Source organism: Cydia splendana, chromosome 15, assembly GCF_910591565.1.
Source record: "Cydia splendana chromosome 15, ilCydSple1.2, whole genome shotgun sequence".
NCBI lineage: Eukaryota > Metazoa > Arthropoda > Insecta > Lepidoptera > Tortricidae > Cydia > Cydia splendana.
Window position 1 is genome coordinate 231,322 of NC_085974.1, and position 15,313 is coordinate 246,634.

Consider the following 15,313-nt stretch of genomic DNA (forward strand, 5'->3'; position numbering starts at 1 on the left):
CGCACCGCACCGTTCGAATACTCATTCAATTGTTGATCTTATTCCCGCGTACTTATATATATTATTTTTCCAATGACGGTATATACATAGGTGAATCTTCATTATTGTACCTATTTAATACGTACTAGGTACATTTGTTGCATGTACCTACTACATTAAGTACAGTCAGCAGCAATAGTAGAGAATGGAAACGTGTCAAAAGTAGTGATGTACCGACTATTGATTTGGCCGACTAGCCGACTAGCCGACTAATCGGCGCTCGATTGGCCGATTAGTCGGCCGACTAGTCGGCTAGTCGGCCAGGTCATTAGTTTCGTATAATTTCAGGTGAAAAACAATAGTTTTGCTCCTTTGGTTGCGCTATTCATCATATTAGCTTGGATAAAAGGTATTCTCTACAGGTTCAAAGACCTATCACAAGAATCCTCGTTCAATTTCTGTCTTTCTTTTATTTTGCGATCCTGAGCAGACCGTCAGTACAACTTGTAGGAGGTATTTCCAAGGCTCTATTTCCCGTACGTAGTCGCCAGTTAAGAACCCATCCCCTGTGGTCAGCGTCTTTACGAGCAACGTGCCCTGTTTATAAGTCTCTAAATTTTGCAATAATATTAACAGTTCCCCATGGCTCCACCATTAAAAAAAAAAACAAAAACTGAATAATAATAAAATCATTTAACTATAGAACTTGGCCATGAAATTACACGAGAATCAGTTGAGATCGACCTGTAGAGGAAAACACCAGCCCACCATACGATAACGATCAAACGGTCAATTATTTCAAACGTAATCGTCTTTGGTCAAACGTAATTGATAGTCATCTGAATTGGAAACAACACATTGAGATGGTTAATAGTCATCATCATCATCATCATCTCAGCCATAAGACGTCCACTGCTGAACATAGGCCTCCCCCTTGGACCTCCATACGTGCCGGTTGGAAGCGACCCGCATCCAGCGTCTTCCGGCGACCTTAACAAGATCGTCTGTCCATCTTGTGGGTGGACGTCCTACGCTGCGCTTGCTAGTCCGTGGTCTCCACTCGAGCACTTTTCGACCCCATCGGCCATCTTCTCTGCGTGCAATGTGGCCTGCCCATTGCCACTTCAGCTTGCTAATCCGGTGGGCTATGTCGGTGACTTTAGTTCGTCTACGGATCTCCTCATTTCTGATTCGATCACGTAGAGAAACTCCGAGCATAGCCCTCTCCATAGCTCGTTGAGCGACTTTAAGTTTTGAGATGAGGCCGATAGTGAAAGACCACGTTTCGGAGCCGTAAGTCATCATGGTTAATAGTAAAATAAGAAAATTCTGTTATGGACTGCAAGTACTTGTAAATGTATCAACCACAAAAACTGCGACTTTAGCATACTATGGTTATATCTATTGCATTCTAAACTATGGTATCATTTACTGGGGAAACTCTGTAAATGCCTCATCAACTTTCATCCTACAAAAGAGATGTGTTAGAATTATTTTTGGATTGAGAGACGACGATTCATGTCGGAATATATTCAAGACCCAAGGTTTACTAACCCTAACTAGTATTTACATTTGGCAATGCTGTATTTTTATCAAAAACAACGCCTCTGAATTTCATGTTAAACAAACAAACAGGCCTGTTAGAAATAAGTATTTACTCAACTTACAAGTTCCTGACTCAAAGTTGACAATGGTACGTAAAGGGATGTATTACACTAGTATTAAAATATACAATCTTTTGCCAAACTACATTAAAATGATGTCAGGAACAACATTTAAAACTACATTAAAGAACATACTCATAAAAGCAAGTTTTTATAATCTAAATGAATATTTTGATTATAATTTTAATGATCTCATGTAATAATTCTCTCTAAATTCTAATCTAAATGTAAAAATGCTAGGTATTATTCAGTACTGAAGAGATGAAGGAGATGAACCTATTGCATGCTCTGACGGGTAGATTATGTGTTCTGATAAACATTGTAACATCTTTACTTTACTTTACTATTGTAAATGTACCATAATCTTGCAATAAAGACATTTTTGATTTGATTTTTTTTTTTATTATGAACAAAAGTTTTCGTCTGCACCCTGAATAGGTATTTTGGTAAAATATACATAAAACATATGGCAAATATTGACTGTTGATTTCTTTTTTTTTCCGTTTTCTTTCACTAATAAAGTGCCGACTAATCGGCCATTTTTGCCGACTAGTCGCCGACTAATCGCCGACTACAAATGTGGCCGGATAGTCGGCTTTCCCGACTAGTCGGCGACTAGTCGGTACATCCCTAGTCAAAAGTATCTGCCATAGTGCCACCCTGGATTACTTTTTCAAATAAAGATATATTTCGAGAGTTCGCGTACAAAAGTGTCTGAAACAGTGTTATTGTTTTATATACCTATATATACATCTGTTTTTGTTTAGCTATTAGGGAAGGGTAGATACTTTTGGAGCATATACTCTGATACGCTTTTCTGCAAATACAATTGTAAATCATTATCATTAATAATTTCAACTCCTTCAAGTCTTCTTTAATTTGTTGTCCTTAGGGACTTTCCACCCCTGCATTTATTTTACATTTACCTACTACTCAATTATAATTGAATAAATGAATGCAAACAAATCATAGCTTTCTGTTCAAGAGAGCATGGAAAACCTATTTCTGTAGCAATATAATTTCGGTTTGATCGTTCAATCATAAACAAAGTAAATATTCCAAATTACGCCCCTAACTTGATTACTTATATCACAATGTAAAGAGAAACTCACCCTTATTACAGCTAGGACTTAAGGATCAGTTTTGTGCAGCTTGTGGCACCCTAATGCACTCGTAATAGTTTAATGGATACGTTACGTGGTATCAAATATTTGGTAAGCGAGTACTTCTGGGTTACAAGTTGTCTATATTAAATCAGCCACTGCCTAAATGTTGACGGGAAGAGATCGATCCAGTGATAAGACTGCTTGGTCTTTAATGCAGTAAAGAGTAACTAACCTAGGTAACGCAGTGGCACCGGTGACCGACAGGATCCTATATCCGTCACTTTTACATTTTATCATAGAAAATAAGGGTGGCTAGCTGCTTCCCTACTGCACAGTGTTGCCGTATCAAGAAATCGGCTTCCCACCCTTATTTTCTTGGATAAAAAGTAAGTGTCGAATAAAGGTTCCTGTCGGTCACTGGTGACTGGTGCCATGCCACTACGTTACATGTCCGCCAACTTGGATTCTAAAATGGTCATAACTGTAGGGGTAAAGGTAATCTTTTGGCTTTTTCCTAAAATGCGTGGTGGGGGGGGGGGACACACATTCACTGCCAGTGCGTTAAATATCGAAATTCTACGAACGCGACTGTTTTATTGACTTACCTAAAGTGACATATATGAGTGCGTGTGCAACCGAGGCATAAAATACTAGCTAGCTATATACTTAGCCAATTTGCTAAAAAACCCACTTCCTCTTTGTAGTCGTATCATGACCAAAAATGCCTGCATCAAATGTAACAATGCAGCACGCAAAAGTGCACAAAAGGATGCATTACTGGACGTAATTAGTGAAATTGCAGGCTTGCAGGCCACAAAAATGGTCGCCGCGGGAAATGGCGGTATTCTTTAGAAAAATGGATGTTGTAAATTATAAAGGGAACAAAAGAAGGAGGAAAGTTTGATATTTACATGAACAGTCTTTTTAATTTCAAAAACACTCAGGGGCAATGCAAACTGGTCGTTTAAATGGATACTTCTGTGCAAAATGACTCAAATGTATTGCTCTTGAGTGTATTACATTTCTACTAATTTAATAAATGCGAAAGTTACTACCTATGTCTCTGTAAATCAGTGTCTGTCTCTCTGTCTGTTACCTCTTCACGCTTAATTTGCTGAACGGATTTAGATAAAATTTGGATAGTAACTTACTATCCCCCGATTTACCCCCGAATTACTATCGAGACCCGAGAAATGTCAATCATCATCATCAATGTTGATAACATGGAGCTGATGTGATGATGCAGTCGGAAGGTAGCCGAAGGAACTCCTCGATGGAAAAACATAAACACATCGAATTTAGGCTCAGAAAGGTCTCGACATGCGAATGAGAAGAAGTACCTACCTAAAGGCAGCAATAATCGTTTTTGAAAGTGACTTGTTCTACTGACAAGTTTGATTAGCAGATACGTATATTTGTACACGAACCACAAACTTATATTTAAAGAGGACACGAACACATTTTCTATTAAAACATCCCTTGATTTTTCTGACAACGTAATATTTCTGAGACAAGAGTGTCCCAATTACCCCCCCCACTCTCCGGCGCTTCAATATTCCTTTGAACCGTTTTCACTAAAAATTCACCCAAAAACTCTTTGTCGTCATAGCAGTTACTTAAACCTCCCCATACAGAATACGAAGCATTTTTAACGTTAAACAAATGACAGTAAGATTCAATTTTCATCAAATGTTTGACCAACTTTCATTACTCCTGTCATGACTTCTGCAAATTCAATCTTATGTCTTGGTGAGAAGATCTGTTTTTCATTGGCAGGGGTTGAAGTAAATTGCTTCGAAGCACTGTAATGTTAATATTTCATTCGGGTTCATTTATAGAATCTGAAGGTTGATAATTCGTAGCTAAATTGGGTTCAGATTTTTCCATAAATTGTGTTCTCGCACGGAAAGGCAACTTTTTGTAGGCAGTTTTTTCTACGCGTATACGGTCATTTCGGCGGCACGAGTACGAGCTTACACGTGCGTTACATTTCCGTAAGTACATTTGGTCTAGGCTAAGGTTCCTATACGAGCTTACACGCGCTTACGCGTACCTACGCTCGGATAAAACGCTAGTCACATCACACCCGCCCTTACGCCTTAAGGCATTACCTACTTAAACTCACGCCATTAGGTTCTGTACTTGCACGTTATATTATAAGTACATACCTACTCACCTAGGTATATTCAATGAAGAACAAATTCCTTGGTAATTTTGTACCGGATAACCAGGAATAACATAGGTAATAATATTAAGACCACTTTCTGAAACCATTAACTTTTTATAGTTCCTTTATTTCGGCTACCTTTATTTAATGGTCCGCAATAAACTGCCAGAATACTTAAACATGCCAAAATCGTGGTTAAAAACGGGACATAAGCACTCAATTTATTTCCCATAACAAAACCGAACCCTGTTTTCTTTTTATATTACATATAACATTACGCGCCGTGCACCCGTAAATTCGGCGTAATCGGTTAACCGAACCAGAAGGCGTAATTTATAACGCGCATCACATTTTCCCAAACCACTCTTCTTTAAACTAACTAAAATCAAACTTTATTTCTTGCGAATAAGTTTTCTTTTTCTGTAGCTGAACAAAAGCCATGGATTATAAAAATTGGTTAAGCAAAATGCCCATAACTGAACCGTCAAGCGGGCTTAAATCGTTAAATACATTGGCCAATTCTACATGACATTTACACGCGTTGTGATCCGTGTACAAGCAAAGTTCTAGCTAAACTAGTCGACTAATACGCTTGCCAGTGTGTGTTGAGCTCTTTTAGGGTGGGTTCGGGATTGTGTTAGGGGTAAAGTGGGGGTGGTTGGTGAGTATTTGTTCTGTTATCGAATGCAGTGTGCAGGCACAGATTGTGGCGCATTAACCCGGAGATAAGAAGCTGAGCAGGGTGTTGTTCGTATTGTTTAAGAGCAGTTGCCTCGGCGAGCTAAACTCTGGTCACGCTAACTTGGCACAGACTTGGCAGTAGGAATGCATAAATATTCCATGCGTGCATATAAGCTCCATTGACATGAAAACTTAGCGTGGTTCAACTTTAGCACGAATAACAAGGGAAATGCCAAAAAGTTCGTGATAACGAGTTTTTTCTTATAAAGGGTACCTATCAATTTAGAGAGATTCTTATAGGCTTTTGTTCGTCTTATCTTAGAGAGGTTTCGGGTTACAGAGGTAAGCCGAATAAATAATTCCTACTAGAGAGGTACCTACATATTTACCTAAGTAGTAAGTACAAACACTTAAACTGTGCGTTTCTCCAGAAATTTCCTGGCTCGCATAGCAAAACTGTGGAATGAACTGCGGTATTTCCGGACCGATACGACAATCAAATTTTCAAGAAAAGAGCGTACTCCCGTCGAAAAAAACCGGCAAGGCACCTTTCACGTGATCGCTTACTATCAGGCGATTTGTCTGCTCGTTTGCCTTATATATCATAAAAAATACCTACATATTTATGTATACTGGTTTATATGTGTTTGCTAAGCTAGAAGAACAGCGACACTTCCCACTTAAGAAAAATGGCTTATCATCATGAAACGGCGCGGCGCGGCGGAAGTTCACGACACTCGTTTTGATGTAACACGGTTGCACGGAGCGCATTATGGTGCTAAAATGGTTATAGGTAGTCGTTTTGTTTATTTAGCGAGAAGATTACTTTGTTATAATAATATGTACCTGTTTGTTGACAAGTTTGAGAATGGAGGATTGCATGCTCTGAAAGTGGGTCGTTGTAGTTCTAAAAAGAGTGCAGAATTATACGTTTCTCGTTCAAAATACGTTATTTTACGATAAGTAAGTAATTAATATTTGGTTTGAATGTTGTTGTACAATTTCCATTCTGTTAATTAACTCCCCATTCCATAAATAACAGTGCCTCAGATCACATGTTTGTGTTAGCACGAAAAAATAATATCTGCCGCAAACAATTGATGAATTATTGATCAAATTATTGAATTGGGTTCAATATAATTCCATCCTAACAACGTATGGCCTCCACATTTCTGTACAAGTACAACATTTTTCCAATATTAATTCATTCCAACATTCTTTATAAAAAAAAACTGTAACCCAAAAACTTAAAAATTACCCACAAAACAAATATTGACCAGGTACTTTAATAGTATGACGGTAGTAAGCACTTCAAGAATATTTGAGCATAGTTTGATAGAAATTGAGGGTTATTACTGTTATTAGTTTTACATATTTCGATTTTTAAATTGTTTAAGAGTTATGAGCTCAAAAATACGAGGAAAATAGGGACTACCTTCGTATGGAGAAGCGGTCGTCCATTTCTCTTAAGCAGAAAATAGGTCAACACAAAATCCTTGTTCTTCATACGGAAAAGGTAAACAAAACGAATACTTATTAGCATCAATGTTATGATATTGGTCCCTCGCCCCGGAGGCAGGAAATTGTGATGTCACTGGACGAATAAAGGTATCCGATCCAGAAGTTTTTTGAACTGTGGTCATTTGGGGAAATCATTTATGTTGAATAATATATGAGCTGTCTGTTTTTTCATCATCATTCTTGTGGCTTTTACTTGAGAGGTAACTGATTTTAAGTAATTGGCGTATGTAAATGACGTCATGTTTACCCAGGTATTAGCTGTAGGTATTTATAAATGTTGCTATGAAATTTTTCATGTCACCATATATGACGTCACTGTAGATGTCATATTGACTTGTGAAAGAGAGCCATTGAGGTACTAATATAAGTAAATTAGAACTTTCTTTTTTATGTGGGCCTACATATAGATAGGTATAGTTATTATGTCGTATCTAGAATCAAAAATCCCCATATAAACAGATAAGAAATATATACCCGCAGCGCGGTAGCAAGACGTTGCAAAATTACCTTACATAAATTATAATTATCTTATACATAAGAAACGTCAGAAGAGTAAACGAGTTAATTAACCAGGTTAAAGGGGCTCATCAAAGGGGTTGCGGGTATTATACGGGTAATTGCCGAAATGAAACTCGTTTGACAAAAGAAGTAATTACATGTGGTAAGGTAATCAACGATGTTGCTTCCTGGAGGAGGTTGTAGGGATGGTTAGCCTGGAGGCGTTTTGGCTGAGGCATAAAGGTAGCAGTTAATGAGATATATTATGCAAGGAAAAACAAAGAAAACATGTTTTTATAACAACAGCTCCTATGTTCTCTTTGTTTTTTAAAAACCGATGAGAAATTTCCATTTTCTCCGCAAGGAAAACATGGTTTGCACCACACCAGTTCGTAAAGGCTCTCTTTATTTTTCAAAATCTTACGAGTACCTAATACCCAAGTTGCATTATATCCACTCGAGTGGCAAAGTAATCTGCATGTACATTTTGAGTTGTTGCCTAATGTTGGGTGGTAAAATTGACATAAATACTAAACGTTATGTTAGTATTTATGTCACGAACGTTAAATATAACTATTGATATAAATAGTCATATTTAACGTTCATTTAAATACATATACTCGTACCTATCTTTTTAAATAACATCATCGATTTCGTAGCGTAGTGAAAGTTTTTATCATTTTCTCAAATCGTGTCCCCGCGTTATGTTTAGGGTTGCCAGATCGAAAGGCGCTATTATCGGGAAACAAGATCAATCTTTCGGGATTTTGGGACTTAAGTCGGAAAAAAAAATACATTCAAATTAAAGTAATTGTATTAAAAACAACGATATTTTACCTTAATCACTACGTCAGCTCGCTCGCTCGACGACAGTTCGGAACTTGAAATTATTGTTTTATAACTTAATTGAAGCTGTTTTTCGGGACAATTTTCACTTTGTCGGAAATCGGGAACACATGCTAAAAATCGGGAGAATCCCGCCAAATCCCGACCATCTGGCAACCCTAGTTATGATCCGTCATAGCAAGAACGGAAATGTAGACCTCGTCTTTTGTGTCTCTTAGTGTCTGTCACCCGTGTGAACTTCGCAGGGACGCAAAAACGGTTTCCTTGTGAAAAAAGCGGCGCCTGCGTCGACCCAAGTTCCTATTGCTTGTTGCTTACCGAATACTCGCCGACGAACCAGCTGTATTATGGCAGAAGACAAAAGATAGGTAGGTAATTGATTTAGTCTTGCAAAGTAGCCTCTATGATCTAGCCATGTGTGACAGTACCTATGTATTAATTAACGACCTCTATCTTTTTCCTATGAAAAAGTGTGACAAGGGGGGAGAAGGTCTAAAAAATCGAAATTTTGTGTGATATAATTAATGGATGACCCCTTTTATGCAATACTATTGGTGGATTTTAATCTCGCACACCGCTCCTTGCCCTGCTCCGCTCCAGTGGACAGGCAGCCTTACGCTGGTTATTGAGGCAATAGCTCTTTAGAGATATATTGTAGGCGATATTGCAAAAAGACGGCGGCAGCAGATGGCGCCTGCTACTGGTACCGTTACGCGCATCCTGTCCGGGATCGCCGATGTGACCTACTACGGAGTACATTAATACAAGACAAGACGGGTATCTACACCTGGTGATTCTATAAAGGAAAACTACGCCGCCGCCATACAATCGAAGTTACGCTTACATTTTAATACAACATTATAAAATACCTAACATGAAATTTGACATGCTTTTATTCATATACATAGGTACTTGTACTTATCTACATGCATATATACACGGTGTGGCCTGTAACACGAGCAAATAATTAAAACATAGATTGTACTCCTCAAACGGTGACACTTTTGTTCTACAACTTTTAAAAATTATGAAGTATTTAGACTCCCTATTTTTCATACAAAATAAATATTATTTTCAATGGACGCCATCGCCACGCCATATCATTGTGATTGACGTTGCTTGTCACACCTTAAACATAACAAAATTCGCAATACATTGCGTCTTAGAATAAACTTTAAAGTGTATTAAAAATCAAACCCCAAGTTATTTTTAAAAGTCGCTGAAATGATGTTGGTCAGTATGAGGAGTACAGCCTACAGTTTAATTTTTTGCTCATGTTACAGGCCACACCCGGTATATCCATCTGGTACCTACTAGTATTCTTTGCAATACTTACCTACAAAGTGTGAGTTAGAAGTCTTACATACCTACAAAACTTCTTCTCACTCTGTTTTCTTTGTATACGTCTTTGTCGTACCTATTAAACAATTTTTAGCAACAATCATTTTTACCAGACATAGATACCTAAGTACATGAATGTTCGTGTCCATGTCATTTCAAAATGTCGTTTTCAATTGAGAACGTAATTTCAAGTAAGCATGGCGATGGAGGCGGCTAGCTCTAACGCTTTGTGGGTTTACCGCTGGTTTACCGTCATTCAAAAATGTCGCTTCGCAAAATGTACGCCTTATTAAGCTCATATGGCCGGAGTCAGACATCTAGTCGAGCAAGTATCGTAAACGCACATAAAAGTTAACTGCTACCCCGATGGCTGATCAGGCGTCAATCGTTATGATAATGGTGATATGGTACACGGTTTATCGCGTCGATAATGACAAAGATAAAGCAAACGTCATTTTCTGAACGAATGAACGGTATCAGCTTGAACATGACGGCATTACCATTCAATAAGTAAAAGCGAAAAGCAACTAAACTAAATAGAACTGACTGGTAAAGCAACCTACCTACTAAATACTAATAATTAGAAGTGACTGGTAAAGCAACCTACCTACTAAATACTAATAATTAGAACTGACTGGTAAAGCAACCTACCTACTAAATACTAATAATTAGAACTGACTGGTAAAGCAACCTACCTACTAAATACTAATAATTAGAAGTGACTGGTAAAGCAACCTACCTACTAAATACTAATAATTAGAACTGACTGGTAAAGCAACCTACCTACTAAATACTAATAATTAGAAGTGACTGGTAAAGCAACCTACCTACTAAATACTAATAATTAGAACTGACTGGTAAAGCAACCTACCTACTAAATACTAATAATTAGAACTGACTGGTAAAGCAACCTACCTACTAAATACTAATAATTAGAAGTGACTGGTAAAGCAACCTACCTACTAAATACTAATAATTAGAACTGACTGGTAAAGCAACCTACCTACTAAATACTAATAATTAGAAGTGACTGGTAAAGCAACCTACCTACTAAATACTAATAATTAGAACTGACTGGTAAAGCAACCTACCTACTAAATACTAATAATTAGAAGTGACTGGTAAAGCAACCTACCTACTAAATATTAATAATTAGAACTGACTGGTAAAGCAACCTACCTACTAAATACTAATAATTAGAACTGACTGGTAAAGCAACCTACCTACTAAATACTAATAATTAGAACTGACTGGTAAAGCAACCTACCTACTAAATACTAATAATTAGAAGTGACTGGTAAAGCAACCTACCTACTAAATACTAATAATTAGAAGTGACTGGTAAAGCAACCTACCTACTAAAGACTAATAATTAGAAGTGACTGGTAAAGCAACCTACCTACTAAATACTAATAATTAGAAGTGACTGGTAAAGCAACCTACCTACTAAATATTAATAATTAGAACTGACTGGTAAAGCAACCTACCTACTAAATACTAATAATTAGAAGTGACTGGTAAAGCAACCTACCTACTAAATATTAATAATTAGAACTGACTGGTAAAGCAACCTACCTACTAAATACTAATAATTAGAACTGACTGGTAAAGCAACCTACCTACTAAATACTAATAATTAGAAGTGACTGGTAAAGCAACCTACCTACTAAATACTAATAATTAGAACTGACTGGTAAAGCAACCTACCTACTAAATACTAATAATTAGAAGTGACTGGTAAAGCAACCTACCTACTAAATACTAATAATTAGAACTGACTGGTAAAGCAACCTACCTACTAAATACTAATAATTAGAAGTGACTGGTAAAGCAACCTACCTACTAAATACTAATAATTAGAACTGACTGGTAAAGCAACCTACCTACTAAATACTAATAATTAGAAGTGACTGGTAAAGCAACCTACCTACTAAATACTAATAATTAGAACTGACTGGTAAAGCGTGGTTTCCAGATTGATTGGAGTCTTTCTGGAGTCATTTAAGAAATATTAAATAATTATTTTTCAGAAAAAAAAATCTACTAAAGTGTACTATTGCCCAAATTCTGTACGCATTGAGACGAAGCCTGTGCCTAGCAAAGGTTGTAGCTAAAGCTGCCTTCCCATTGAGGCTGAGATGCGGAACTGATCGGAGACGTGTGGAAATCATTCGATAACATTGTTTGTAATCCAGCGGAGCGGAGAAGAGAGGTGGATCACAAATCACAATTACTGTTTAATTCCCGCACGCCTCCTCTCATCTCCGCGTCTCAGTGGATAGGCAGCCTAATAGGCAAATATGTGCGTAGAGTGCAAGCACTTTTGTATAATTTTCCACTATTCACTGAAACGAAATTCTCATTCAAAATAAGTTTATATATAATGAAGTAGGTAATAAATACATATTACCTACTGATCCTTTCAACCTCTTGTTTATTTACATCTACTGCCGAGTGTACTTAACCACATCAACCATCCATCAAGATCGCCGGGTCGTAGGTTCGAGTCCCGAGTGTCCCGACAAAGGGCACGACTACTTTCTCCATCCCTACCAACATATTCCAAACTCTATACATATAGTTATAGCCTTTCAAATCCATTGGCAAACTCACAATCATGCAGTTTAAGACCAGTTTAAGTTTAGACTTCCATTCAAGCAATTTTAAACCTTAAACTAATATATATAATCTTTCAAATCAATTGGCAAAGTAGCAATCTAGCGTTCTATCTTAAAGTCATTTTAATTTGAACTGTTTTGGTACAAGTTAAGGTTGGTTTGAGCTTGTAGGTTCACACAAAGGGATTGAACTAAATTTCTCCTTTACTTTAAAAGTATAGCACGCGCTTGACTCACGACTCTATTGTGCGGCGTGTGTTAGGGACACCATGGTCCTGTTCCATTGTGGAATAAAAAAAAATCTGGGGTACATGTTCCAATTGTGGAACAAATTGTATCGGAGCGTGACCGTGATGTCTGTGTTCAAATGACCCCTGGACAACTTTCCCTGATATTAACATTAGCACTTTATCAAAGAATTAATCATGGTTTGATTACGAACAAACACGAATTAAGAGTCTCACGAGCGCGCCACCAAAAAGCCGCTCCCATACAATCAAAGTAACGCTCTCATTTCAAAGAAAATAGAGCGAGTAGAAGTTTTGTATGTAAAACTTATAGTCGCATGAATTTACTTGAATCAGGTACCCACAATTTGTTACGAGTAGATAGACAATGTCAGAGTAACATAGTTTCTGAAATCTCGATGCGGTGCGCTCAGAATCAGTAAGAAATGGGAACAACCAGGAACAAACAAATGTACGATATTCATTTCATTTCGTTTCGTTTGTTTGTATTGCATTCGGAGCGATCTTTATTGTATTGTATAAACTTCCTATTATTCACAAACGACAATGTACTTTGTACGCGTCTCAGAGAAAATATACTCGATTTAAGAAAATGGGGTGGAGGAAATATTTGTTGTTTATTTTCTATTGCATTGAAAAAATAAATCGGAAAAGGCCTTAGTTAGATTCTTTTAAGTGACCATACTTCGAACATAGAGGCTTGCAATAGTTCTAAAATGTTCCGCTTGGAAGATATCTTTAATATACGCATTTACACCAAGTGACGGATTAACCCCGATAGACCATAAACTTTAAGTAGTATATGCTGCAAAATTGACAATCACATTTCCAAAAGCTAATCTAGAACTGGACGGTAGTGAATCGGTCGGGAAACTTTAGGAATTACCCTTTTTGCCTTTCTTTGTTTATTTCATGAATGTTTAGTTTCAATTTGTATTCGTTTTCCCTTTTGTGAGATTGTCTGTGAATAATACACGGGCATTGGCTTCGTAAATAATTCCGACTTCACAACGAGTAGGTATAAGTACCTAAAGATGAAAGCAAAAAAAACAATCTTTGTCAGTCAACAAAATATACTTAATGTAATTGTATGATATTACTTCCTTGTTGCTCAGCCAGAGACATAAATTATTTAAATAAACTTGCTTCTCATCGATTCGCTTGTTTTATTGCAATATTTTGTTTTTGGAACTTTGAGATATAGGTAACATTACCTACTTATTTAGTGTTCCGTAAAAGTAAGTAAACACTTTATTGTACGAAAAGAAAGAAATATTGGTTACACCAGATAAAACATACTTAAGTGTGTAGCACAAAGACGAACTTATCCCTAAGAGGGATCTCTTCCAGTTAACCTATACCTAAAGGGGTAATTAAAATCACTTAACTATAGTCCAAATCCAAAGGCTAAACTAAGGACCAAAATTAACTCTAATATCTTCGTTCAAGTGTGACTTTTATTTGAATTTTGTAGATCTATATATGGCAAAATAGTTTTAATTTTGAATACATAAATAAATTGAAGAAAAAGCTCAAACAAAACCAAAAACTACATAGATATATCTATACTTATAGGTAAGTAGGTATGATACGTGAATGTTCATACCAAGTTAAATGTAATTTAGACATGTCGTTGTAAAATGAGAGCATAACTTCGATTGTATGATTTGTATGGGAGCGGCTTTTTGACAGTGGCTCCGTGTGACGCTTAACCAAACAAATACTAAAGAAATATTAAAGGTTGTCTGGAAGAAATCACTTTTTAGCGATAAGACCGCCTGGTGTTTACCTCTGCTCGTATTTCTGTTTTATTTTGTATTGTTTTCTTTTACTGAGGTGTGCAAAAAAGAGTACATATTTGTATTGTATTGTACTTTCCCTTCTAATCATCAAAAAATATCCTGCCATTTAATTTCAGTTTCCAGACAGAGATGTGCACCCGGCGGAACGTTTATTGCACACAGCACTCTATGTAGCATCAACGTCGACTCCCTAAAGCTTGTTTATGGGGCCGAAGTAATAGGGCTAGGGCTGCGAGGGGCTTGGGCTGTGCAGATTATAGTTTACGATATTTGAACTGTGGTTACCATTTCCCGGCAACTTTAGCACTGGGATTCCCATTTTTAAATTGTTTTTTTTTGGTACTGTAAAATCACCCAACCATAGTTCAAAATCTCCCAACTACTCGTATTATCCAAAAGTTCTAAAACGAACTTGAATAAATCTTCGTTCAGCGGGCTCAGCACGGTTCCATTTTTAGCGACTATCACTATGCGCGTCCCTTTCGCACTTACATACTTGTTAGAACGTGACAGGCATGGTGACAAGGGATAAAAACGCGACCGTGCTAAGCCGCCAGGTGTGTATAACTACTTATATTATTAGAATTTCACTGTTCTGACAGGCCGGGATTTAGAGACCTAGGGCCACTAGGCATTTTGTATGGCACTTGGAATTTAGGGGGGCCCTCTTCACCACATCAAAACCATTGTTAGGTTGCCTGGGCCCTCAGCTCTGGGCCTTGTAGCCCTAGGCGGAAATCCGGCCCTGAGTTCTGAAGCATATAAATGGAAGAAAAAACTTAGACACCAAAACGAAGATCGATGATCTTTTTTAGACTGAAACTGAAACTGTACATCGGTGG

General features: G+C 37.3%; 1 long non-coding RNA gene across 1 annotated transcript in view; it reads left to right on the plus strand.

The window, feature by feature from the left end:
- Window positions 1-219: 219 nt before the first annotated feature.
- LOC134797457 (uncharacterized) overlaps window positions 220-15,313 on the plus strand; it is a 98,294-nt gene continuing 83,200 nt past the window's right edge. The window contains exons 1-2 of the long non-coding RNA XR_010145082.1: window positions 220-783; window positions 2,060-2,276. This is a non-coding gene — a long non-coding RNA (uncharacterized LOC134797457). The remainder of the gene's footprint in view (window positions 784-2,059; window positions 2,277-15,313) is intronic.